The sequence below is a fragment of the Meriones unguiculatus genome, chromosome 7 (assembly GCF_030254825.1).
Source record: "Meriones unguiculatus strain TT.TT164.6M chromosome 7, Bangor_MerUng_6.1, whole genome shotgun sequence".
NCBI classification, from domain to species: Eukaryota; Metazoa; Chordata; class Mammalia; order Rodentia; family Muridae; genus Meriones; species Meriones unguiculatus.
In genome coordinates this window covers 38968237-38996094 of record NC_083355.1, presented here as the reverse complement: position 1 = coordinate 38996094, position 27858 = coordinate 38968237, and the positions used below count along the sequence as shown (strand labels likewise).

General features: G+C 44.0%; 1 protein-coding gene and 1 long non-coding RNA gene across 3 annotated transcripts in view; one reads left to right on the top strand and one right to left on the bottom strand.

Annotated features, from left to right (window-relative positions):
- Window positions 1-18446, top strand: LOC132655191 (uncharacterized). Of its 2 annotated transcripts, XR_009592873.1 has the most exons (4): window positions 1-69; window positions 157-309; window positions 12536-12690; window positions 15102-18446. It is a non-coding gene; the product is annotated as an uncharacterized LOC132655191 (long non-coding RNA). The 2 variants fall into 2 exon arrangements; XR_009592872.1 differs by having other exon boundaries at window positions 7-309.
- The window catches only part of Asic2 (acid sensing ion channel subunit 2), a 1053308-nt gene that overhangs the window by 407890 nt on the left and 617560 nt on the right, over window positions 1-27858 (bottom strand). The window lies entirely within an intron of this gene.

Here is a 27858-nt window from a genome sequence, read left to right as displayed (position 1 = left end):
CCCAGGAAACCTGCCAGATTTGCAGTTCCTCAGGAAAATGATGCATGTCAAGGATTTTACAGAGAAAAAGTATCGGGTTTTTTTTTTTTTTTTTTTTTTTTTTTGAGAAAGGATCTTCTTCTGTTGCCCTCAATCTGTGATCCTCCTTCTGCCTAGGCCTCCTATAGGAGCCACATCACCAGACTGAGGAATACGTTCTTAGAAGAGTCACTAACGGCCACGTGAGTAAAATAGCCAAGGAGACATTGACGTGAATGAGCGGTGGTGAGCCCTGTGTGAACATCCTTATATAACCGAAGCCATACACAGGTGAGAAGATAGGAGTCCAGCATACAGTGCCTGTGCAGCGTGAAAACGTAGATACAGGGGCCTCGAGGACAGCTGTGATTTTTTTTCCTAATCATTTCAGGGATCGTATTTATAGTGGTATCATCTGTGTTGTTCCTCCGAGGCTGTGAAGTGAGTGATGGGAGGGCACGCAAATGATCCCTCGGAGGGATTGCCCACTCCGATCTTCTCAGCTCGAGGGTGCTCGAGAGGCCAGGACAAACAGCTGCAAGGAAGAAGATGCAGATGTGATGTCGTAGGCAAGGAGCGATGGGGTGGCGGGAGGTAAAGTGAAGTGGGGAAGGAAAGCAAGGGGCGGAGGTGGACGGGGAAGAATTCAGACCCCAGAGTCCTGAATTGGGACTGGAGGCAGCGGCGTCAGGGCAGTGTCTGAATTTCTATATCTGCCAGTTTAACAGCCCAGGAACAGGATAATCAGATAGTAGCAAACCGCAGCTCACAGACTGCGGCCCAGGCGCGTCTCATCCGGAGCAGGCAGGGTTTCTTAAGATGCCATTCACATCTGGCCGTGATGATAACCATTTAAATGTATAAGATAAGCCGGGTTACTCGTAGCACTGAATAGCACAGAGGTTACGAAGGGCTATCAGAATTACAGCAAGGGCTGCGAGTGCCCACACAGAGGCCACTTCGCTGGCTAGAGACTAGCGCATTTGGGCTTTTGGAAGTAGTTAATGTAGATTAAAGTGGATCTCATGCATTTCAGTACGTGTTCGTAATTATTTTTACATGCAAATACATGTCTCCTTTCAAATTTTTATTTTCATAGTTTTTAACAAAGTGTCTGTGTGTGGCTATGCATGCAGATGCTCACAGAGGCCAGAGGTGTCAGGGTCCCTTAGAGCTGGAGTGGCAGGTAGTTATGAACAGCATGTGGGTGCTAAGAATGGAACTTAGGTCCTCGGAAAAAGCAGCACATTCTTTTAACTGCTGAGCCATCTCTCTAGTCCATATACATACACATACATACACATACATACACATACATACACATACATACACATACAGGTATATAGATATTATTTGTATGGTACAGATATTTGCATTATTATATTATATGTTTATATTTTATTAAGCCATACTTATAAAACATATACTACATTTTTGATAAATGCATTTATACTGGCCAGCTCGGAGGAGATAATAGGGAGACGGTCATCATTCCGAAATCTAGAAAAGAAAATGGACATGTAATACATTTATTCTATCTTTTCTGGGTGAACTATAGGGGAAATGCCTCTTTACAGGAGGAGCATTGCGACTTCTGCAAAGGACAAATAAGCATAAGTTTACAAGGTCAGTGTCTATACCATCTAACAAGTTGCTGGATTAAGGTGGGCAGCATCCACAGCTGTCATCATCATTCAAACATGAGACTCGGGGCCTCCTGATGGACTGTTTGCACACAGAGGGCCTAGCAGTCCTCTGGCCCAGATGCTGCGACCTACTGGGGCAGAGGAGGGAATGAGCTGTATTGCCCTCTGTGTGAAAGGGTAGTGAGACCCAGACAGGGAAGGAAGATTCTTAACCAGGGAAACCCTAAAAGGGATCGACAATAACCTGCAAAACCTTCAGTCATGCATCAATACTTTCAAAGGGTTCCGACCTAAACAATGACCTCTAGAGCTTATACTTAAAGCATAAACGGAAAAACACAAGTAGATTCTACCATCAAATGTCAGAGCAGGGATATTTTGTGGAGGAAGAAGAGGCTGTTAGTTGGATTGGGGAAAAGACTTCTTGAGTCCGTGGTAAAGTTCAATTTCTTAAGCTGGATAGTAATGACTATTTTTCTTCAGTATTTTTTTTTCTAGCTGTTCATTGGTTTTATGCAGCTTACTATATTTATTCTAAAATAGAAAGCTCCTATTTTTAACACACATGCAGTGCACATCTGTCAAACCACTTGATCGTGAGGACTTGAAGGTTTAAATTCTGCCTTGGGGAGCTGGGTTTGGGATCTAACATGAAACTGCATGTTCCTTCCAGCCTGTGGACATCCAGAGAGACTATCCAGTGAACAGGCCGGGATCATGAGGGTAAACTACCGGCTTTCATTAGGCAGCCAAGAATGAGCTGGGCAATAAAATGTGACTTGACCCAGAATGGAGGGCTTTCTGCATTTGACATTTCTGCTTTATTCAAACCAGAAGCCTTCTGGGGTCACACAGAGCCTCACAAAATGTCAGACAAATGTATATTTATCATATTATTTTAGGCAAAGTCTTCTCTAACCATATCCAACAAATCTCAGAGTAATTGTGGTATTTCCATCACACACACACACACACACACACACACACACACAGAGTTCATTTTAAAGAAAAGCTCAGCTTCAAGGCTTCTTTAAATAGCAGTTATCAGGATATGGTGAGTGACTGTTTACTGAACTGTAATTGCTTCCTGGGGTGGAGGCGGTGTGGGCTGTCCAGTGATTACTGCCACTACTGTGCAAACAGCGCAGACTTACACAAAGAAGGCCCTGGTTGGGAGGGTCAGGGCGTTCTGAATAAAGTAAAGAGCTGGGCAATATCAATCATTTCCTCCTTTCCCCACACAGTTCCCGGCTTTTCTTTTTCATAATCTCAAATCTCAGCATAACAACAGACAGGCTGAGTTAAGAAACCAGTTCCTTCGGAACGGAACGTCTGCATTAATTCATTGAGCCTATCTGACCACCCAGGTGTGATGGTTCCTGCTGACAATTTAATCGGATTGATTAAATTAGTGTTTACTGAGGGACACCTCTGGCTGTGTCTATGGGGATTTCCAGAAAGAATTAACTAAGGGGAAATCACTTATCCTAAATGTGGGCAGTAGCATCCCCTAGGCTGGAGGCATAGAGGGGCCCTGGGGGTCAGGGTCAGGCTCACGCAGACATCCCCTCTCTGAGCACCGTGAACTGACCCACTCTGCTCCCTCGTAGTCTCTATCCTATTGTGCCTTTTGGTGGCTCAGAACCAAGAGAAATGCCTGCGTAGGGACTGAAGCTTTGGAAACTGTGAGCCGAAATAGATCCTTTCTCCTTTAAACTCTTTCTAGCCAGTGTTTGATTGCGACAACAAAAAAATCTGCATAGCACATCCTACATTAGTGTATTCAGATTAGTCACAGAGCAGTTTTTATTATCTGTGGCTCCTTACCAACTGAATTTGCTCCATGTGTTTCCTCCACGGCACAACTTCTGGTGACAAGAGACTGTCTTTGAACTATAGAAGCTCAGAAGGCCAGTCCTTCATTTCCCCAGATTTCTCTGAGGTGAGTAACCTATGACACGGGTCCAATCACCAGAGACACCTCTCTAGACATTGCGGAGAAACCATGACTGTGGGAATTCCTTGCAGCAGTAATGGCAGAGAGCAACAGCAGCCTGTTTCTAGGGACAGCTGCAGCACTGATGAAAAAATTTCCATTTTTTTAGGTTCAGTGATGACAGAAGCAGGGTTTTCTTAGCTGGTTGGAGGAAGATATGCCCCAAAGTCTGTGCTTCTGCTTATTGTCCAAAACGGAGCCTGTAGTCTTCTTGACAACTCCTTACCCATCCTCTTTCAACCCACAGCGTCCACTTATATCATCTAAATTTTCTCTCTCTCTTTATCTCTCTCCTGTCTGTCTCTGAATCTGTCTCTGTCTCTCTCTCTCTCTCGTACCTACAAGCGATTTTTAACTTAGAACCTTAACAATGTTAAGGCAAGCCACATGGAACCAAAAGGCCTAAGACTTCAAGAAAGACTGCTAAATTGATTTTTACAAGATAAAGAGATGGAAACATACACACACACACATACACACATACATATATATATATGTGTATATATATTATTTATATACATGCACACATATATGTGTGTGTATGGACTAGGGATATGTATGTGTGTATGCATACATGTGTCCATGCATGTATGAATATTTTGTATGTGTATATATAGGTGTATATGGGAAAGGACTTGTGGGGAGGAGACTAAGCAGAGAGAGAAGGATGGGAAAAAGAAGAGGATGTAGAATGGAAGTCACGTGGGGAAAGAGCCTTTGAAAATTCCAGGAAAAGCTTAAAGGCATTCTAGGAGTGGGTCACCCAGTGTGCCCTGCCAGGTGGGTGCAAGCTGGAATTGCTCTCCTCTCACCCCTTCAGCTCCATAAAGTGTCTAAAGTAAGTCAACTCTATGTGGGTGGTGTGGCTGCCTGGTGAAATCAAGAAGCTACTGTGTCTCACTTTGTAGTCATATGAAGTCAAATGAAGATCCAGGGAGAAATGAAGAGAATTGCAGTTTGGAGGGCATTTTACACATTTTGGGAGGAGCTCTGAAGAACACTGAATGGGATCCAGGCTGCAGCAATATCTCTGCTGGCCTCAGGAAGGCAGAGAGTAATGAAATCTAGAGATGGAAGCGCAGATGAGGGTCAAGAGTCAGAGGAGATGACAAAGGCAGATGATCCACAGGAAAAGCATTCAGGAGCAGGAGAACTACATTTCATCTTTATTTTTAAGCAGATTTCCGAGGTGTAGTTTACATGCTATGGAATTCATGCCCCTCTAAGCATCAACTGTGTTCACAGCGTACAAACAGCATCACCATCCTGCTCTAGAACATTACCATAGTCTCAGGAGTCCTCGAAACCATTTCCAGTCCCCAGCCTCAGGTAAATGGGTATCTGCTTGCTGTCTCTATAAATTCACCTTCTCTGAAATTGGCATGCTAATGGAATAACTTCAAGTATATAGTATTTGGTTCTGGTTCCTTTCCTAAGCATGATGTTTTGTCATTCTTCCAGGATGTGGCTTATACTAATAATTTACTGTTTTGTTTTTATTGCTGGATAGTGTGTGTGTATGTATGTGTGTGTACATGCTTGTGAGCATGTCCACAAGAAGAATACATGTATGTATACCTGTAAGCACTTGTGTACACGCATGGATGCTAGTGGTTATTATTGGGTGTCCCTTTCTGTCATGTTCCACCTTAGCATCTCAAGACAAGGTGCCTTAATTAAGGTTTTATTGTTGTGGAGAGGCACCATGACTAAAGGAATTCAAACAAAAAACAACATTTAATTGGGGCTGGCTTACAGTTTCAGGGGGTTAGTCCATTATCATCATGGTGGGAAGCAAGAGTATGGAGTTGGACATGGAGAAGGAGCCGATATTTCTACATCTTGATCCTCAGGCAGCAGAAGGAGACTGTGTGCCATACTGGGTAGAGCTTGAGCATAGGAGACCTCAAAGCCCACCCCCACAGTGACACACTCCCTCCAACAGGGCCATTCCTACCCCAACAAGGCCACACCTCCTCCTAGTGACACTCCCCATGGGCCAAACATTCAAATACATGGACCTATGGGGGCCTTACCTAGTCAAACCACAGCACAGGTGTTCTCACTTAATCTGGGGCTTGTCATTTTTTGGCTAAACTGGCTGACCAGTGAGCCCTGGTAATCCTCTTGTCTCTGCCCAGCTCTGGGTTTATGGGTCCATTATATCTGGATTTTTTTTTTAAGTCCTAGGTTCTGGAAATTAAACATAGGTCTTCATGAGAGTGCAGCCAGCATTTTATCTACCGGAGTGTTCTCCCTAGCCTTGGGTAGTATTTACTTGCCCGTACATGCCATGCTTTGCTTTTTCATTGGCTAGTTAATGGGAACTTGGATTGCTCCTAAAGTTTGACTGTTAATAAATAATACTGCAACAAACGTTTGCATACAAGCCTTTGTGTGGACATACATTTGCATCTCTCTTGGCAAGAAACCTGGGAATTGCTAGGTCACATGACAACCCTATGTTTAATTTTCTGCAGCTGCGACAAGCTATGTTCTAAAGAGGCTGCTCTCCCACCTCCCCACTAGCAGTGAATGGAAATTCTGGTTTCTTCGTATTCTTACCAGATAACCTTGGTGTTTCTGAAGACAGCCATCTTCGTGGATGCATTTGGACAAATTCGTGTGTTTTCAAAATAAATTTAGCTGAGGACTAATAACTAACGTGGAACGCGTTTTTTGTGCACCTGTTAACCATTTGTGTTTTTTTCTCTAACTTTGCTCAAATGTCTATTCTAATATCTTACCCACTTTGAAAAGTACGTTATTTATTTTCTTATAATTCATCTATAGTTCTTCACACACTCTGAATTTAAAGCCTTTTATATTACACTTTATTAATATTGACATTCCTTACAATGTTTGTATTATATATATATATATATATATATATATATATATATATTTACACTTTATTCACTTTGTATCCCCCCATAAGCCCCTCCCTCTTCCCCCTCCCCAATGTTTGTATTTCAAATATTCTTCCTATTCTATGATTTATCTTTTCTTTTCCTTTTTCTTCTTCCTTTCTTCTTTTCTCACTTCCTTTTTCTCTTCTTTTTTTAAAGACGAAAATCTCTCAGTGTAACCCAGGCCAGCTATATAAACTCACCATCCCTCTGCCTCAGTCTCTCAAAGGTTCTGGGATTACAGGCACACACCAAAACTTAGCCTTCTTTTCATTTTATTTGTGGTGCCTTTTGAAGAAAACGTTAAGCAAAGAAATCATTATCTAGTACAAAGTCAGAAAGATGTTCTGCTATAAACAAAATGTAGGCTTATAATAAGTTTTGAGATTCAGCTTCTGTATTCATTTTCTCAAATTCATTTTGAGTACTTTAGGTCCTTTAAGCACATGTTTCATCAGCTTCCAATTTCCTCAGATTTAGGCTTTTCTCTGTTGCTCAGGTCTGTGATCCACCCTGAGTTACTTTTGATGAATGGTCATGACAGGGCTTCAACATACAACCCCAAACACGACGACTTACTTTTTGCTTTTGTTGCACCCGGGGGGGGGGGGGTAAAGAAGGGGAGTGTTTGTCCATCACTGAGCTTTAGCCCCAGCCCTCAGCTTTTGAGAAAACATAGACAAAGGAAGGTCACTATCACTTCCCTTTACCCTGCTCACAGGAGGCGGCTATACAGTCTAACTAACCTCATCCCCGTTCCAGAAGAGCCCGAAGGAAAGGCACACCCCGAGCTCTGAAGGCACAGGGACACACAGAAGGATGTGAACAATCAGGCCTTGCTAAGTTCCCCCCACCCCACCCCCAGTTTCTTATCATCAACCAGATCTGTTTGACAATCCTACTTCTGCATGGCTGCACACTCTTAGTAAAGAGGAAAGCACACTGGTTGTCCTTTTTCCTTGGAATTGATTTCCTTTGGAAGATTTCCATGTCGCGTAAAATTCACAGTAAGCAAATCTATATATGCTTTCTCTTATTAATCTATAATATATGCCCCAGCCATGAATCTAAGTGAGAAAAGGTACTTCTTTTTGGTCCCTAAGGTGTGTTTATATCTGGTGGTCCCAGCGCCATTTGTTAAACAAAATCACATTCACCTTTGACAAAAGCCAATTGGTGGGACTGAGGGTGTTCCTCGAGAAAGAGTACAGTGCTTGCCTAGCCTGTGCAAGCCCTGGGCTTGATTGCCAGCAGTGATAACACACTTCATTGACAACAAAGGAAGGGGTTAGTTTCTGGCTCCTCAGCTCTGTCTGCTGAGCCATCCTTCCATGTCAGTGCTGTACTTCCCATTTCCTTGATGTCTGTAGACTTATAGTAAGCTTGGAAATTCAATAGTTTAAATTCCCCAACTTTGTATTTATTTTACCAAATTAATTTTGACTATTTTATATCCTCTGAATACATTACAATCAGTTCCCAATTTCCTTCACATGTCTGATGCAATTTTTTACTGGGATTGGATTAAATCTCTAGATCCATTTGGAAAGAATATTGAATTCTCTACTCCAGTCCATGAACACCAACTGTCCTTTCATCGATTTAGATGCACTTTCGTGGATTTCTTTCTCTCTCTCGCTCTCTCTTTTTTTAATAGTTCTCAGTGGTCAGGTTTGTACTAATTCTTAGGTTTTCTGTTTTTTGTTTTTTTTTTTTAAAGATCATGTTATGTGAATGCATATATGGATCTCATCATGTACATGCAATTCCCACAGAGGCTAGAAGAAGCCAGTTCCCTGGAACTGGCAATGCAGACCGTGATGCGGCACCATATAGGTTCTGGGAACCAAATCCTTGCAAGAGGAACCGCTGCTCTTAACAGTGAGCCGTCTCTCCAGCCTGTGAACTCCAGGTTTCCACAAATGTCTTTTATCCGGCTGAAGACGTTCTCTCCTGTCAACTGTTACTCTTGAGACTTTCCCCTTGAGTGGTGTAGATGGCTATGGAATTGCTTTCCTATGCCCATTATAGATTTTGCTCTTCATTTTATTGATGCGGGTCTTAATCTTTCTTGCATTCTGGGTACAGATCTCAGTTCATTAAGGGGTAGAAATCTTCACCTACTGATGATTTCAGTTTGCTAACATTTCAACAAATTTTACAGCTAAATTATGAAGTATAGTGAGTGGACTTTTGTTTTCCTTTCTTGTGATATCTTAATTTTGATTTTAGACTATCACTGATCTCAAAAAACTGTAGATGGCTGGCTCTTTGATCACCTCCCCCTGATGGGGGGGGGGCAGTCTTAAGAGGCCACAGAGGAAGACAATACAGCCAGTCCTGATGAGACTTGATAGGCTAGGGTCAGATGAAATGGAAAAAGGACAACCTCCCCTGCCAGTGGACTTGGGGAGGGACATGGGAGGAAAAGAGGGAGGGAGGATGGGGTTGGGAGGGCACAAGGGAGGGGGCTACAGCTGGGATACAAAGTGAATTAATTGTAATAAATATAAAATAAAAATGGGAAAAATGGGGCTGGAGAGATGGCTTAGAGGTTAAGAGCAGTGACTGCTCTTTCAGAGGACCTGAGTTCAATTCCCAGCACCCACATGGCAGCTCACAACTGTCTGTAATAACTCCTCACACAGACATACACAGTCAAACACCGATGTACATAAAAAGAAAATTAAAAAAATGGGAAAATGTATAGATATGTTTGCTTTTTCTTTTTTTCTTCTTTATCTGTGAATGATGTTGGTTCCTTTTTTTTATGTTGGTTCTTAAAATGTAATAGAATTGATCAGTGAAAGCATATGGGCCTGAGCTTTGTGTGTGTGCATGCATTTACGATTTTTAATTATTGATTCAATTTCTCTATGTGGCAAAGAGAGGCCTATTCAGCGTTTCCCATTTTTTTTCCTTTTTGTGTCAGCATTGGGAATCAGTGTCCATCTGCCTGCATGTAACCTGTGGGACTGTCACCCTGATGTGCAGTGGCTTATGCCTCTGCCCACTTTCTTAAAATAGCCTTGTTTTTATGCATCAGATTATCCTCCTAAGGGCTCCTCCTTTCCTTCCAGCCTATGGGTCCCCCACAGCCTGGGCAGAGCTTATGCTCACACACTCTGTGGTGGTTTTCAGGTTGATACCTCCCACTGAGCCCTTCATGCTCTCCCTGCCCATGGAGCCTCCTGGTCCAGGAGAGATGTGTAAACGGCTTACCCAGCTCTCTGCATAGTCTGCATAGTCTGGTTACATTTTTGGCAGGTCCTGTGGTCTATGGCTCTCCACATTCATTGCCAGGCATGAATTTTACCTCTCACCTTTGACCATGTCAGGTTCCCACTGGCTGTGTGGTTTGTGGCTGACAAGAATGCCCCCTGACTCTGGCCGTTCTAATCTGAAGTTCAGAAGTCTCTCACAAATAAGCTAGTCCCAATTTGTTGCTTACCTTTGGCCAGGGTTCAGAGCTGTGAAATGATTGCTTTCGACAGTTTTGTCTAGTTTTAGAGTGTTATTTTTGCAGAGTTTTATTCACACTAGCCATAAAGTTGCCTCAGTCTTTTTTTTTTTTTTTAAAGTGTTAGGCGTGTGACCTGTCAGGAAAGTGTCTCCATGTTTGAAGGATGACATTGAACATTTGAATGAGTCAGGACTTGACATGATGCCAAAACAGTGTGAATTTGGGGCAAAAGAAAACTGGAGAGTTGCCGGGAGAGTAAGAAGTGATAAAGAGGCAGAGCAGGACAGGAACATAGATATACCCCAGGACCAAATGCATGATCTACTAGAAAAGAGAAAAAAATGACAAGTCTACTTTATGTTTTTTAATGTCACCATCCTAACACTCACTGTCTCCATGAATATGTCCCAGGATTTCTTTTAGTTTGGAGTGGATAGGATGCTAGGGTAGCATAGTGATGGGGCAGACTGGAGAATGAATGTGAATGCTTTGACCATGTCACAGAGAAGGTCATGTGTCATCAATCACACAGTACCAGGAGTGACCTGCATGCCCCCCTTGGCCAGAAAGCAACTTCTCAGGCCCCCACCCCTATCTAGCTGGACCTTAGCTCAGATGTAAGTTTCAGAGAAAGATGTTATTCTAAGCTTTTGAAACAGGCGTTGGTTCGATGCAGCATGCAGGCTGTTTCCAAATCATCACTAATTCTCCTCTTATAGTTCCACTGGTACTCAGCCACACCCATTTTTCTCCACATCCATGGTTGTTTTCAGGCTAAAAGAACCAAGCTGAGTAGTTGTGAAAAAGAGCACATCCACATAGCTTTCAAAGTCTGAAAGATTTACTATCCAGTCCTTTACAAAGAGTTCCCATGGGTCCTGGGCCTCACCTGGCAACAAAATGGAGCTGTCCCTGATGGCGAAGATGTGGGTGAATCAGCTCCAGGTTGTGAGAGAGGGAGAGCTGGTCCAGAACCTCACTGGCTACACTTGGGAGAGTGGACCTCAAGCCTTGACTGGGCAGCATAACGGAACTGCTTCTGGAGGCATGAGTGTGAATGAGCCAGCCCCAAGGGCACAAGAGCAGGAGAGCTGACCCTGCCTCCTGCCAATGGTGACATTGGGTAGCCTAGCCAGGGCAGTATTGGAGAGCTTCCAGAACTTTGAGTTGGCCCACCCCCAAATCTCCATCATCTATGGACACATGAAATGCCCAGTCCTACAGGATCTGCATGACACAGGGAAAAGACAGGAGAACTGGGAAGAGTCTCAGTGAGGAGCCAATGTTGATGGTGTCACAGAAGTCAGAAGCCTTGAGCCAGACCAATGACTCACTTCAATGAACATTCACAAGTGAAGAAGTGTAGACAGAGGGTATACTGTGGGACACACTGTAACATACTACAGCTTCCACGGCAAGATGTTTTCTATGCTTTGTTTTGTTTGGTGTGTGTGTGTGTGTGTGTGTGGGTGTGTGTGTGTGTGTGCGCGTGTGCGCGTGTGCGCGTGTGCACGTGTGTGCGTGCTCGTGCATGTGCATGGGAAGACCATAAGGGTGGAGGGCAGATACAAGGGAGTGAAGAGATGAGTGGGTTTGGGTGCATGATGCAAAACTCACAAAGAATCAGTAAAAAGTTAAAAAAAAGTTTCCAAATTCCATTTTTTTTCCCACTAAATTCCACCTTTACCTTAAAACCACAGTAAAACTCTTGCTGCAAACTAATGTGGATAAAGAATCACATTTAGAGTAAGAACATATGAGGCTGGGGAGATGGCTTCAGTTGGTGAAGTGCTTGTGATGCAAGCATGAAGGCCTGAATTTGATCCACAGAACCCACCAAAAAGCTGAGTGTGTGATCTGATCTTATAATTCCAGCCCTTAGGCAGCAGAGACAGAAGGATCAGAAGCTTGTGGGCTGACCGGCCTGGCTTAATCCTCTTGTCCCAGGTCCTACCGAGAAGCTCTGTGGATGTGAGCTCAAAATTGGGCTCACCACACTCCATCTGTGGCACAGGACGCAGGAGGCAAGCTTCCTTTGGACACAGGTCCACTGTAAAATGGCAATTGGATGCCATATTCTGCCGTTTGGGGTTATAGGTCAAAGATAACGTTGGTGTTTGAAATCACATTAGAAGCCACACAGTGACATGCAAGCACTGCTCATGTAGATGTTCGGATCTCTCACTCTGATCTGAGTCACCTGCATGGTTCTGTTCGGTGGACAGAATGTTGCTCTGTGTGCCTCTTACGTGACTGAGACTGTGGTGAGCCTTTTTGTTGTTATTCTTTTGTTGCTTTATTTTGACATGTCTCCCTGACCAGTGAATGGGAGGAGAAGGCAATTGCTGTCGTTGAGCAGAGGAAGACAGATTCTAAGAGAATGTGTTCCCCATGTAAGGAGGTCTGTTAGCCAGCAGGAGGAAAAGAGTGTGGAGAACCACTGTTGTGTTCAAGGCTCATTGTTTGAGCCTTGGTCTTAGTAATTATTTTGTCTTCCTCCAAGAATCTGACTCCACACCAGACCTATTTCAATAGCAAGGATGGAGCATCAGTGGACAAGAAGCTGAAATTTAGAACAGAGATCATCAAGCATTTTAATTCTGTGCTTCCGTGCAGTCTAGAATTCGCAACTTCTGGAGCTAATTTCTTGCATTTGAGGTGAGTATGTTATGTGTACATGTGTGTGAATGTTTGTGGTTTGTGTGTGTTTGTGTGTGTGCATATTTGTGTGGTGTGTATGTTTATGGGTGTGTGCATGTTTATGTATGTGTGCATATTTGTATGGTGGGTGTGTGCACTGTGTGTTGGTATAATGTTCTTTTAAAATGTATACACCTTTCCCTTGTTCATTCAAATGCTGATTTCTCCCCCCCTCCACTCTCTGGTTTCAATCCAGATATTGCATTGTGATACTCATTCTAAGCATCCTGTCTCAACTCTTGTGTAAACAGCCCAAAATAAAGCAACTAGACACGATGTTGAGCTGGGAGGAGCCAGAGGACAGGAAAGAAGGGAGGAGCTAGAGGGCAGGAAATGAGAGGGAGGAGAGAGTGAGGAGCAGAGCTGGAGGAGAGATGTTGGAACTACGTGGAGAGATGGACTGGACCTAAGATATCACTAAAAGCAAGTATAATGTGGGAAATCTAAATGTTAGGAAACTATGAGGACTTGGAGGTCTAAGACGGAGTAACTATTGCCCAGCATTGTGTTCTAGGTTACTTAAATAAACCCAGTCTCTGTGTGGTGATTTGGTTATACAGATGTTTAGGATTAACAGCAAGCTTTACCAGAAGATATAAATATTAATCACCACATACAACAACTGTGCATGTTCGTGGTGTATGTCTGTTTGTATGTATGTGTGTGTGTTTGTCTATTCATGCAGGTGTGTGTGTCTGTAGGCTAGGCCAAAGATCTATATCAGAAATCAGATCATGATTTCTCACTGGCCTGGAACTCACCACTCAGGCTGGACTGATTAGTGCTCTTGGGACCTGCTTGCCTCTGTCTCCCCAGTGCTGGAATTACAAGCATCCCGCCATGCCTAGCATGGTGTTAGCGACTGAAATAATTTCCTTAGTCTTGTCCAGCAAACACTTTACCAACTGAGCTATCTGCTCATCCCCACATGGCTAATTTCCAAAGACGAAACCTCCAGCTTTAGAGACAACCTCTGGCCCCTGATGATTGGGAATTATCTGTGTGAACGCTCCATTGTACTGCCAAGGGGATCTGCAATCTTCCAGTAAGCCATTTCAATGAGGGAGCTTATGGGCTCCAGCCGGAGGGCAAGAGGCCACATCTTTTCCCTGACTTTAATGTCTGCAGTGTGTTACCTACACATTGAGCTATAACCTCTGCTGCCTCTCTGCCTGCCCTGGTGAGTGTACTCATGATGGTATATAATTGTCCGCAGTTGAATGCAGGGAGTCGGGACTGCTGGGCACAGGATGAGAATGGACTTACAAAGGTTAAGGCTGAATGCATCTGAAGGAACTCAGAGTCAGAGGCTCTCCCTGTGACAGATCTGTCTCAGGGGGCTGGGGAGAAGACAGCCTAGGAACACCATTAACCAAGAACAGAAGTCAAGTGGCCTGCCAAAGGGGGTGTACTCAATCATGTAACTATTTGTTGAAATACAACTAGAAATGGAGGAGTCAAAAGATCAGCCAGAGGCAGGAGCAAGGGGTCAGATACCATTAGAGGGGCCAGGCAGAAGGAAAATGTGATCTATAGGAGATACTCTGAACGGAGAAGGTTGGACCTTTCAGAGGCAGGGCTGGATATCGGCCTGCCATTAGCTCCTTCCTTTTCCGCTGAAAATACCAGAAACTTACTATGCCTAGTTTTAAGAGGGGAAAATGAAGAAATCAAGAGATTGGCTATTGAAGGCATAATTGAGATATTTGAGAAAATTGAAAGACTGCCAAGTGTAAACTAGAATTGGGAGTTGTGTTATTGTGGAGAGACCAGGCTCTGTCCTCTGGGACTCTTGCTTCCTGCTTCTCTTTGGGTTTGGTTTATGTTTATTTGTCACCACCAGGGACACTTTTGGTTAATGAGGCTGAGGAAAGGGTTCTGATAATTCCGGAGTTCCCACATCTTCTGCTCTAGTTTGTTTTCTCTTGCTGTGATAACACCGTGACCAAGACAAACTGTATTAGTTACTTTTCTATTGCTACAAAGAGACACCACGACCAAAACAATTTATAAAAATTAAACAAACAAAAAACTAATTGGGGGTTCACTTTACAGTTTCAGAGGGTGAGTTCAGTTGTGGACTCATGTCAGGGACCACAGCAGCCAGGCAGACCTGTTGCTAAATGTTGTCTGAGAGCTGAGCTTATATTTTATTAGATTAGCATCTTGAAGGAAGGGAGAAGGGAAGAAGGGAGGGAGGGAGAAAGAGAAGGAGAGAGAGGGAAAGAGAGAGAGAAGTAAGGAGAGAGGAGCTCAGCCTGCTTTGTTATACACCCAGGACTACAGGGGTAGTGCTGACATCACTCACAATGGGCAGCACCTTTCCACATCAATCATTAATCACGAAAATCACCTTCTCTCCCCCACAGGCTTGTCTATAGGCCAAACTGATGGAAACATTTTGTCAGCTGAGATTCTCTTTCTCCCCCAGATGTTCACTTGCGTCAAGTTGGCAAAAAACTAAGGAACACACACTCTGCCTCCATGGGAAGAATTCCTGTTCTCAGCGGTACAACACCTTGGGACTTTAATTGGCCTGTTCTGATTGGATGAGCATTGGTCTGGTCACAAAGAAGAGCATCTGAATCTGTGGTTAAAAGAGATGCTGAAGAAGTAACAGTTCCTAGAAGATAACTCTTTAGAGAAGAGAAGAAAAGTTCTGTGGAGGAAGAAGGATACCAGGGGTGGTGGTTTTTCTGTCTGGGTCTTTGCTCCCAGCCTCCTCAAGAGCAATCTACAAAAGCAGACCAGCTTTCAGAAGACTCAGTGAGGAGTGTTTCCTAGAAGAATAGAGTGTTCTAGAGATGGTGGGAGTGTGTCTGACCTGGGGATACAAGGGTCATTACATGCTCAGTCCACTCAATCCCTATCATTGGTCCTTCCCTTAGGACTATGTGTTTGAAGACATGACACTGAGCCCCCATAGCAGGACTGATGCAGCATTGTTTGGAAGGCCTTTGCTCTTAAAGGCCTGTTGGGGAGTGCTTCCAGATACCAAGGTAGTCCTCTGCCACCCCCCAAGAAAGCTACTACCTGTTAATTCCCTCCTGTTGTCAACTGTTATAATTGTTTTCTAGATCTGGCTTGTCCTCTCCTTATTCCATTTTCATTCAGAACCCCTAGAATCAGAGCTTTGAAAGACCTTCCATTGTATCAGTTCTGTGAAGTCCTAGGTGGCCTTTCTCAATGGCTTGGTAGTTTTGGGCTCTGTCTCCTTTCATCCCACCCAGTCAAGGGTAGGGCTGTGCTACAGCATTGTATCACTCCATGGAAGCCGCTCCTTTGTCCTGATCATAATACTCATGGAGTCATTTGTGTCCAGATTCACCGACTTTCTTTTCTCCAAGCCCGCAATGATGAGGGCTCTGATGACTTTTGTTACTTCTGGATCCCCAGAACCCAGTCCAGCTCAGTTTCATAGTCAGCACCAGGTTAGATGAGTGAATTAACACATCACCTCCAAGGAACAGCTGTTGATCTGGTGTAAAATGGAAATAAATTTTAGATACTGTTATGGCTTGAGAGTAAAATGTACCTCATAGACTCGTTCTAGTTGGTGGTTCTGTTTAGGGAAGTGTGGAGTCTATGAGAGTTTGGGCTTTGTCAGAGGAAATAGGTCACTGGTGGGGACCAGCCTGAGGTTTGAGTTCCTTCCTTGGCTTCCCTTATGATGGGCTGTAACCTGTAAGCCAAATAAACCCTTTCCTGCCCAGGTTGCTTTTGGCTAGTATTTTATCACAACAGAAAACAAACAAGAATAGAGGGTTAGGATTGATATGCTATTGCCCCTGGTGATTGGTGTTTTCTTTTTGACAAAGTGTGTGTGTGTTTGTGTTTGCGTGTGTGTGTGTGTGTGTGTGTGTGTGCGCGCGTGAAATTCAGGTTTTCTGTTAATCAATCTGCCTCTAATCAGACAGTTTACCACTGTCATTTTTAGTCCAAATATGGAAGACTCTCATGAAGTGGCAAGGCCTTAGCGCTTCTACACAAGATCGCTCTTTTGTGAATGTCATTAGCACAATTTTCCAACAGCCCCACTCTTGGGGGTAATTTCCTAACTTATGCCTCCTTTCTCTGCTGGAGACCACAGTCTTCCCTTCCTCCACTTCACTCTCAGAATGAGTGTTTGGTGGCAGGAGGTGAGAGAGGTCTTAGAGTATACTTGTGAGTAACGGAAAGCCTAGCCTGTGTCTTTGGATATAGAGAGGTGAAAGGGGCATTTCCTTCTTTGTTGCAAACCAGTGTTCAATATATATAAAAAAAGCTGTTATCATTTAAACTGAGGTATGATGAGCACTTGTAATGCCAGTGCTTGGAAGGCTGTGGCAGAAGGATGGGGTGTTCAAAGCTTGCTTGAACTACATAGTGAGTAAGGCAGTCCAGTCTACCTATGATTCCTCCATCCCTCCTAAAGCTGAGAATAGAACTAAAAAGGCTGATTTGACCTTCTGAGTCTGTGTTCTCACTTTCCCACAATGTCTCATGCTCTGAAGGGTTTTCTGAGGGAGAGCGATAGAGTCCAGGGTCAAGAGGCCCTTAGCATAAGCATGCTTTTTACAAAAGAGATGGGAAGTCCATGCAATATCCAAAGCAGTGAGTTTCTCAGAGGAATGTCAGGCAACATGGAGACCTATATGAAAATATGAAGGCTTCAGTTTCTGGGCTGGGAGATAGCTTACAGGTAAAGAAGCTTGCCTGAAGACTGATGGCCTGAGTTCCATCCCTAGAAGCAGCACGGTAGGAAAGAGCCAGCTACTGAAAGTTGATCTCTGTGTGCCTCCACAGGCACACAGTGACCTATGGCCTCTATATACACACCAGGATCTATGGCTTCTACACACACATACAAATGAATGAATGAATGAATGAATGGATGGATGAATGAATAGATAGATAGATAGATAGATAGATAGATTGATAGATAGATAGATAGATAGACAGATATTTAAATGTAGCCTATGAGACAATCCCAGGACATGCATGTTTTTTTCAAACATGTTGAGGCATAAGTGATTTATAATAAACACACATATTTAAAGCGCAGTTCAATTTGTTTAGACCTCTGGATGTCCCACGAGTATGTAACCACAATCAAAACAGTATCCATCAACCCTTTAGGTTGCTTCGGTCCTTTGTTCCTTTGCAGTTCATCTTTCTGTCCCCTCGCACTACTCCGCAGTTTTCAGAACTGTGAATGAACCCTGTCACAAGTCACACAGCATGCGCTTCCCTTGGCCTGGCTTCTTTCACGGAGGTAATTACTTTTGAAATCCATCTACGTTGTTACCTGTTTCCGCAGCTCAAGCTTGGGTTGCTTTTTTTATTATTCAGCAGATGCAGGATGCTTTGTTTATGGACACTTGAATTGTTTCTAATTGTTGACTGTTAACAAATAAATTTGCTTGGAGCATTTGCAAACAAGTGCAAATATGCTGAAATACAGCCTAAAACATTTCTTCCTTCTTCGGGTGACATTCTTTTAGTTGTCCCCAGTGTCTACCTATAAAACCAAGCATAGGCCATCTAGTCTTCAATGCTGGTTTTGTAAAAAAACAAGAGGACAAAAAAAGGGGGGGGGGAGGTGGTGTGTCTTGGCCCATGTTTACAGTCCACTGTGATGACCCTTTAAGTGGCCAGTAGCATAGATTCTGTGACCAGTGATCATCACAGAATCAGGAATGGCTCAGAGAAGCATGAAGGACTGATTGAGATCAAGTACAAGAAAAAGGCCTTTTTGGCTCAGAAATTCTCTCTGGGGAAGGCTAAGAATTTAGATGCATGGAACAGACACCAGCTCCCCTATAGACCGCAGTGCTTCTAAATTTCCATCTAATTTTTTTCTCAATTGATTTGCTAGTAAGTTCTAAGTGCTGCCTTGATCCTTAGAGTTTAGAGAATGGCATTAGTCTGTTACTATTTAAAATCTAGGTTAAACATTAACATAATAATTATATCAATCCTTTTCTGAATCTACACCAAAATTTTTGGACTGTGTAGTTTATAAACATTAAAAATGAGACCATCTGTCGTTGTTTTATTTTTGTTTCTGTGATAAAATGCCCTTATAAAAAGCAATTTAGGGAGAGAGGCCTTATTTTAGCCCACAATTCCAGGTTAACAGTCCATCACTGAGGGAATGTCACATTGGCAGAAACTTAAGACACCTGGTTACATCATAATTACAGGTAAGGACAGAGAGAAGTGAATGCACACGTCTCACTCAGCCCCTTTCTCTATCTACTCTTATACCCTCTCATATCCCCTGTCTAAGGCATGATGCTTCCTATAGAGGGTACTCAATTAATATGCAATCAAGACAATCCCCCACAGACCTGCCCAGGGCAACATGATCCAGATAATTCCTGTTGAGACTCTCTTCTCAGGTCATCCTAGACTGTGTCAAGTTGAGGATTGACACGAACCATTACACCATTCTAGGATATTTACAGTTTTGTTGAGATATAACTGCTTTGCAAGCTGCAAATCCCAAGATCAAGGCTCCCAGAAAACTCTACATTTGGTGAGGTTTGTTCCTTTTCTGCCAAGATGGCTCCTATGTAGCTGCAATCTCATATGGCTGAAGAAAGCAGCTGTGCAAAATGGGGCTCTTGTACTTTCTTCCATCTCTTTCATGAAAGCATTAATCCTGTTTATGAGTGCAGACTGCTCAAGACTTAATCACTTTCTAAAGGCCTTGCCTCATTCTCCTATCTAATTGGGTATAAATTTCAGAGAGAAATGTCCCTTTAAACAATAACAATACTCCATACAGATCTCGAGTCTGAGATGTCCCTGGCTGACTCTGTGACTCAGGAGTCTTCCCTAGGGAGAGCATGTTTCCTGTGATTTCTCTTCTAGGACAAGCACCAACTCTTCTTTCCAATGGCTTATCAGCACCCCTGCAAAGAGCCTCTTTATAGGTTGCTGACTTATGCCCTTGAGTTTCCTTTGTCAGATCCCCTCCCAGAGGCTAAAGTACACAAGCCAATGGGGGTTTCATTTACATCCCACAAACACCTGTATATCTCACAATAGCTGAGTAACTAATTATGTTTTCTTCCTCTTGCTATGTAGGAGTCCGTAGAAAGCTCAGCTTTTGCACAGTTCTTTAGCACAGACTATCAGAATTGAAAAGGGCTTCAGAGGCCACGTCTACCAACTGTGCCATTTTTAAAGGAGTCGGTGGCAGCTGAGAGAAGGGAGGTGCCCCACCTCAAGCCCCAGAGCCTGTTGAAGGTAGAGTTGGATAAGGAAGAACTGAATGAGGACCTTGGCCCTTCAGGCTGTGTGTCTCCCCATCCCTATGCCCCGCAACCCTCAGCTCTCATTTAGTTTTTCTGCACTTAATATGTTTTCCTGAATTGATTTTTTCTCCTCTGCCTCATCCATTACTTTCAAGGTTATTTTTGGTACTCTTTTCTGTCTCTTTCATTTTGCAGACTGATTTCCCAAGCTTTGCTGAGGTTGGCGGCATTTTCTACCCCAGGGTCTTTGGCTTCATTAGTGTTTTGTTTCGTCTTTGCTGTCTTCCTAAGGTCTATAAATCTAGCTAACCCCTACGACCCCTTAGGCCCACTTCCTCTCCACACCCCAGGTCCCAAGATGCTGCCCTCTCCCATCACATGCTACCCCAAGCCACTTCTCTGTATTCCCATACAGAAAAAGCTGCTCCTCAGGATAACCTTCAGAGCACAGCCTTCCAGGATGAGTCAGCACTGCACCAGCTACCAGTAGTGGCTATGGATACATCTTCCTGACGGTGTTTACTTTTCCCCCTGGGTTTTCATTGTGTGGAGATGTGGCTCTCTTTTTTCTCAGCTATGGGGGTGGTGGGTCATCTGCCAGGTTCATGGCAGATGATTGGTGCTGGAGTAAGGGGGACAGGTAAGTTAGAATGGATCTAGGAAACTAGCTGCCCTGAGCATTGATGGGGGATTCCAATGCCCCATTGGAATGACATTTGGGATGACTTTAGAAAAGGCCAGAAAGTCTAGCTGTGGCATTGAGTTACAAGCAAGCCTCAGCTGTAACTTGGGAATACTACTCAACAACTTCCAGATTTTAGTGAATGACTTTCAGAGCCCTGTCAGCATAGTCTCCCTGGTAGTCAAAAGTGGATACACTCAAATCCTGAGCTGGTACCAAAGTGTAGTCCTGCCCAAGTTCATAAACCTCTTGCAACTTTGTTCTTCCTGTCTGTAAGAAAGGCACTATGCTCCGAGAGTTACACACAAAGTATGTGAGTCCTCACCACCTGGCCTGGCACGGCGTCCAGTGTTGATGAATGCTGGCCATTTCAGTATTTTTAGGGATTTAGTTTTACTTTTAGATATGTTTATGTGTGTGTGCCCATGTGTATACGTGTGTATATGAGTGCAGGTGCCTTCAGAGAGTGCCAAATGCCCTGGAGCTGCAGTTATAGGCAGTTGTGGGTGCTGGGTACTGAGCTCTGGTCCTTTTCAAGTGTTCTTAACCACTGATCTGTCTTTCCTGCCCTAATGTTGACTATTTTAAAGTGTTCTATAATGTTACTCTCATTTTCTTTGAAAATTTTACCTCCTCTCCCAAGTTAAAGCATGTGCACATCCTGGGGATTCTAAAAACTTGGAGCTTATAAATTTAATTAAATACTTTTATGTAGAGAGTATCTTTAATAATGTGTTTGTGTTTACTAATGTGTATATTCTGCAGTTAAAAATACTCAGCTTGGCCTTCGTGGTGGCACACACCTGTAATCCCAGCATTCTGGAAGTCAGAGGCAGACAAATCTCTGTGAGTTCAAGGACAGCCTGCTCTACAAAGTGAGTCCAGAACATTCAAGGCTACACAGAAAAACCTGTCCCAAAAAGGAAAAAAAAATACTCAGTTCTATGTATGGAACCCAAAGCTTAATTGGGTGGCAAATAGTTTTAAAACAATTTATCACCAGAGCCCAAATAATAAAAGATTTCCAGTGGACAGTTGCTTGAACAATCCAATTCTATGCTCGTTTATTAATCACTTCTTAAAGGCTACGCATGAAGATGAATGAGGCCAAGTCCCTACCTTCCTACAAGTCACAACTGAGAAGTCGCTGTTATCCATATGGTGACAGTGGGGACAGTGCTGGATTCAGTGGCAGTGGCGAGGCCACAATACTCACAGCCAAGATACCATGTTCTATCCTATCTCTCTTGGGCTGGGTTTTAAGAAGATGAGTAGGGGCCTCACATCACTGCTTACTGGAATGTAGACACAATCTAAGGTGCATATACATCGATGTCTCTAATTCCCAAAGGAAGGCTTGGAGAGCCTTGTACTTATTTTGTGAATGGGGAAAAGGACACTAAGAGCATTGGGAAATTTTCTCAATGACAAACAACAGGATCTCACTGATGCTCCCTTCTCATTCTCCCCAGGGCTGGGATCCCTAGTGCGCACATCATACCTGGTGAGAGTCAGAGTCTTAATATCAAGTCTATGGTCAAAGACATTGTATCTGACCACTACACTGAACTGTCCTTCCATTTCTGATTACTATGAGGGTAAATGTCAGATGAATGCTGTGCAGAGGGATCAAGCCATGGGGAAAGGGAGGGCTCATCTTGATACAGAACTGGGTGATTATTGAAGTTTTACTTCTGTGGCATCGTTGGACTTTCTAAAAACTGCTATTTTATGTATATGGGCATTTTGTCTACATGATATCTTTGTGTACCACATGAAATACCTCCCCCTGGAATTGGAGTTATGGATAGTTGTGAGCCTCCATGTGGGTGCCGGGACTCGAATCCAGACCCTCGGGAAGAGTAGAGAGTAGACACTGGTCTTAACCTCTGAGCCATCTCTTCATTCTCTGTGGCTGGGCTTCAAAAGAGGTTGGAGAGTGACATGAGGTGATGGAGAGGGGGTGAGTTCCAACAGGAAAGAGCAGCTTGGTGAATACAAAGAAGCCAGAATGTTCTAGGTATAGCTAGAGAGCTATAGGAGGTGTAAGGGAGAGATTCTTGGTGAAAGCCCTGGAGTTGAGAGATGGGTCAGTCAGGGTCTCCCTAAGTTGCAGCATGAGGGCATAGAGATTGTGTGGCACTAGTTTCGCTTCGATCAGTTTAAGAAATGTATCCTAGATTTAACAGAATAAAGGGACATGCTTTCCACTTTGACTTTGGAAGCCGTTGGAGCCATGTTGGGTCAGGAACCGGGAAAGGTGGTCTTATTGATGGGTCACAAACTGGGCTCTGCAGCTCCATCCCTGAGATTGCACCCCATTGCTATTTCTTTACTGTGAGACATTGACAATGTGAGTTAATGTCTCTGAACCTCAGGCAACCGCTTCCACAGGTAGAGTTGTTGGGAATGTCAAACGGGGTCCTGGGGAGAGGGAGTTCCAGAGCAGTGAGAGACCATGCCTCAAAATAATTTTGAAGGAATCTGGAATAGCTTAGTGTGTTTCGACATTTAGAACAGCACCTGGCACACCGAAAGCTCCAGTAAACAGTGAGCTACTAGTCATGATTCAGTTACAGATTGGCTACAGGACTGTCCTATCTGAGCTTCAAGATCCATAAATGGAGTGTTCAGTAACAGCTGTGACTCCTCCCAGGAGAAGCCATTGCTTTTGCAAATGGCTTCTTTGGTAAAGATATTTAAGAAATAACAGTTTTCCTTTCCTGAAAAAGTGAACTAGACTAAATTGGGGGCACTTGGGGGCTCTGCCTACTTGGCACCATTTTGGAGCCAATGACGCTGTCTCAGGTGGGTTGACCCAACCTTGGACAGCTTCCATGTTGCCAGTATAGATAACTAGCTTTTCAAACTGGTCAACTTAAACAGCCCTCAATGTTCAGCGCCCACACTGTCTTGGCTTTTTGTCTGTGTGGGAGTTCTTTTAGCATCCCTGGGCCTGCCCTCACTCAAGTATTTTGATTACTCCCCAGTTTTCCACCACTAAGTCTGTTGCCTGCTGAGGGGGTGGATAGCTAGCAACTCATTGTCTGTTACCTGTCCATGCACCAGCCACTCTGTGCTTTCAGTTACTATCTGACGTGTAGGCCAGGCAGGCGTTGAATTCCCCTTGTACTTTGTCTGAGGCCCGTGTCACCATGAAAAAGCCACCTCCCATGAGGCACAAGCTGGATCAGTGTGTCTAATCCATCTGATGATATTTAGCTCATTAAACAGCAATAGATTCACACAGAAAAATGAAACTGTGCCCATCATTAGCGCTAAATATGTTCCCTTCCTTTGTCTTAGCTTTATCTTCGAGAGGGAAATGTGAACAGCTCTGCATAATGAGCTCCTCATCGTGGGAAAGGGGGCAAGAAACTGAACGCAACGAGGCAAAGAGAGATAAAAGGAGAATGGCTCCAGCAATATCTCTCCTTGCAGGAAGTGAGCCCCACTGAATCCATATTTCTACATAATAAGCCGTTTGGTGGAGGCTCCAGTGTCTTTATGAGGACAGGAGAGCGTCACAGAGCTGGCTGTGCCACTGGGAGGAAGTTTCTGTGCCTCCCAGTCATGAAGGCAACTGACCACCAACTGGGTCCTTCCAGATGGTGTCCTTCGCCCTTTCAGCTTAAGCTGAGGCTACCATGTGAACTGATTGCTGGGAAATGACTTTGCTTGGTGAATGTCCCTCTTCCTTAGAGAGATAACTCTGTCAGGTGACACCAAGCTCATGCAGTCCTTGGCTTATAGTTAGATTCTTCAAGACCCAACAGATCTTCTGGGGGCTGGAACATGGTTAAACTAAATCTTAGACTGGGCTGGGGAGTTGGCTCAGTGAATAAAACACTTGTCATGTAATCATAAGGCTTGGAGTGTGGATCCTCAGAACTCCCTTCAATGTCAGGCCAATGTAGCCACAGCAGGCACAGACAAGGGATCCCTAGTGCAAGCTGCCTAGCTAGACTGGCTGGAATCAGCAGCATCAGATTCAGTAAGAATCTGATGGTAATTTATAGAGGAAGACTTCCAAAGTCAGCCTGGGACCTTTTCCCACGTATGCATGTGTACCAGCACATGAGCCCACACACGTGTGAACACATACATACACACTTGCAAGCCATACACATAAGCAGCCAATAAATCAATAAATCCAGGCTTTTCACTGTATTTCAAAATTTTACTCACACGTGTATGTTTGAGAGTTTAGTAAATAGCGAACTGTAGCCTTCCTTTCCTTGCTGACCACACATCTGTTTCTGTCCTTATTCAGTCCTCAATGCTCAGAGTTGATTCAAGGGCTCACTTTTTCCTAGAAGCAGTCCTGGGTGTTGCCAGTCTTAACTCTGTGGATGGGCTGAGCTGGTTTATTTGACCAGTATGTCCTATCAGTGGGAAGGAGACATGATTTGGGCAAATGATGTACGAGGTGTTCGTTGGGGTTGGGTGTGGTAGACCATAGTATGTGTCATAATGGCAAAGAGAAGCCCTCTCTCATCCTTGTCTAGGATGATGTGCTATGAGGCCATGAGTTTGAAGCTGCTGATGTCCTCTCGGCACCATGGTGAGGAGAGATGGTATTGACACACAAAAGGAGGTCAGAAAGCAGGGAGGGATCAGGCCCGGGTCTTGTGTTGATTACTTTGCTCATTGCTGTGGCAAAATACCAGATTAAAACAATAGAAGGAAGAAAATGTTTATTTTGGATCATAGTTTGAGAGTGCAGTCCATTGTGATGGGAAAGTTATGGTGACAGAAGCATTAGAAAGTTGGTCACAATGCAGCTATATGTGAGATGGTGGAGAGATAGAGATAGAAATCAGCACAGATAGAGATAAAAATTGATAGATGATTGATCAATAAGTAGATTGATCAATAGGTAGGTAGGTAGGTAGATAGATAGATAAGAAGCTGTTTTTTAACTTGGCTTGGTTTCTTCTTTTTATTAAGTCTGAAACTCCAATCCATAGGGTAGAGCCTCCCATGCTCAAAATGGGTCCTCCTTCCTCAGTTTAAACTTCCCAAAAACACCCTCTGAGATACACCCACAGAACACGTTTCCATGGGGATTCTAAATCCCACGAGGCTGACGATGATGATCACCACCAGTCCTGAAAACAGCCCCACTCTCTAGGAAAAGATGCAGGTGAGCAGATCCCCTTCTGTAGTCTTAAGTGTCCTAAGTCAATTCAGTTATCTTCCTTTAAGCTGGAAAGAGTCATTTTGGAATAGATAATCCTATGGGGCACAGCACTGGGAAAGCCACAGCCAAAGGGCCATTTCTTTTGCTCTCAGTGAACTCTGTTTCTTTCTGTTCCAGAATTACAGGTTCTGTGAGACTCGATGAAATGCACAGTTATTTAGTTCACTTGACATGGGGAAACAGAGGCACACAGAGGTAGTTCTCCCTCGGCCAGAGAATAGTCAGTGGCTTGAATCAAGTCTGACAGCGAATTCCTCAGGTCTCCTGCAATCCTAGTGTCCTTCCACTGCAATTTCCAGAAACAAAGCCTGTGCCTGTTCCCACAGGGAACTCTCAGCCATCCAGCAAATTTCCCTGCCTAGAGCATTCTCAGCTTTTCCCAATTCTATCTCCCTAATAGTCGGCTCCATTCTTAAATCATCTTGGATCCTCTTCTAAGTCTGGCACTTCGGTGTCTGTGACATAGCTCCACAGCACTATATTAAGTTGTAACCAACCACGTCCACCTGCTGTTCAGCACCTGCTGTTCCAGAAGAGTCCCAAACGCAAGGTTCAGAGCCAGAGAAAGCGCTCAGTGTTTGTATTAGCCCAGATTGGACTAGGGACTAGATTCATTTCCCTGGAAATGAACACTTAGCCTTCCCACAAGTTTTGATGCAAATCCCCAAAACTTGTCAGTCTACAGTATATTAGTTCTGTCTAGTTCTAGGATCAGGAATGGGGTCAGGGAATGCTTTCCACAGATTTTCTTTACCCACTCCAAGCCCATCCTCCAGGCACGATTTTAGCCACGGAAATCACCATTTTCCCAACTCCCCAGCTCAATGTTCACAGCCAGTCTCCCCAATCTTTGATAGACCCAGTGTGATTCCTTCTGATGCCATCCAAGCTCTCCTTGCTCTCACCTGCCACATTGTATGACAAGGAGGAAACTATCTGAGATGGGTGCTGGCCATGGCAATCAGGGTCAGTCAAAGAAAAATGCAGAGGGGCACATGTTGGCAAGCAGTGGACAAGCTGTCCTTTAGCATCAAAGCTCTGAGTGATGAGTAACACCTAGGCTTTCCAAATGCTCACATCCTGTGGGATCTGTCATTTGACACACAGCGAAGGAATGTCCTTCCCCGCTAGCACATATGCCATCCTAGCTATACTTTCTGCATCAACCAGCTAGTGTCTCAGCTGTATGAATAAACACACACATGCGGCCATGCATTGGAAAGCTCACTGTCACAAACCACACAAGAAAACCTTCCAATATCTATCTACCCAGTGATATATTGATTCAGCCACTTTGCCATTCATTGAACAAAGCTTTCCTAAGGACCTGGTTGAGCCACTGTATCTGGCATTGAGGATCCAAAGATAAAAGATATGTTTTGTGCCCTCAGAGTTCATACCTTAGTGGAGGAGAGACAAATAAACAGAATACTTCTGTGTGTTCAGGGAAGCTTAACAGACTTAATCACAAGTGCCGTAAGGACACAGAAGAGAGGCCACACTTAGAAGCCGGAAAAGGCTCCTTAAGCAAGGGTGACACAGCGGCAGATCCTCCTAATCACTTCTCATTTTCTGAGCTCTCTTTCTTCCCTCTGCTAATAGAGCCAACCAGGTTTTGGCTGTGCACACTGGCCAGAGACTCAAGCTCCCTTCCATCTAGGTGTAGCCCAGGGACCTAAATTCTAGTCAAAATAAGATCTGACTAGAAGAGATGTCCACAGTGTAATGGTATGCTTGACAAGTGCGTCTCAACCTCTGCTCTCTCTCTTTTCGCCACTCTCCTCAGGTAGGGATGCCGATAAAATGGGGGATCCTAGCTCCGGGAGTGTGGACCAGAGGCGATGTACATGGGTTAGCTTTTTGGCAGCCTGGCAAAAGCTAGGGTTATCCAGAAAGAGGGAATCTCAACCGAGAGACCTCCGTCATGCTGGCCTCTAGTCAAGTCTGTGGGGCATTTCTTTGATTAATGATTAGCTCACTTGGGGGGTACCACCTTT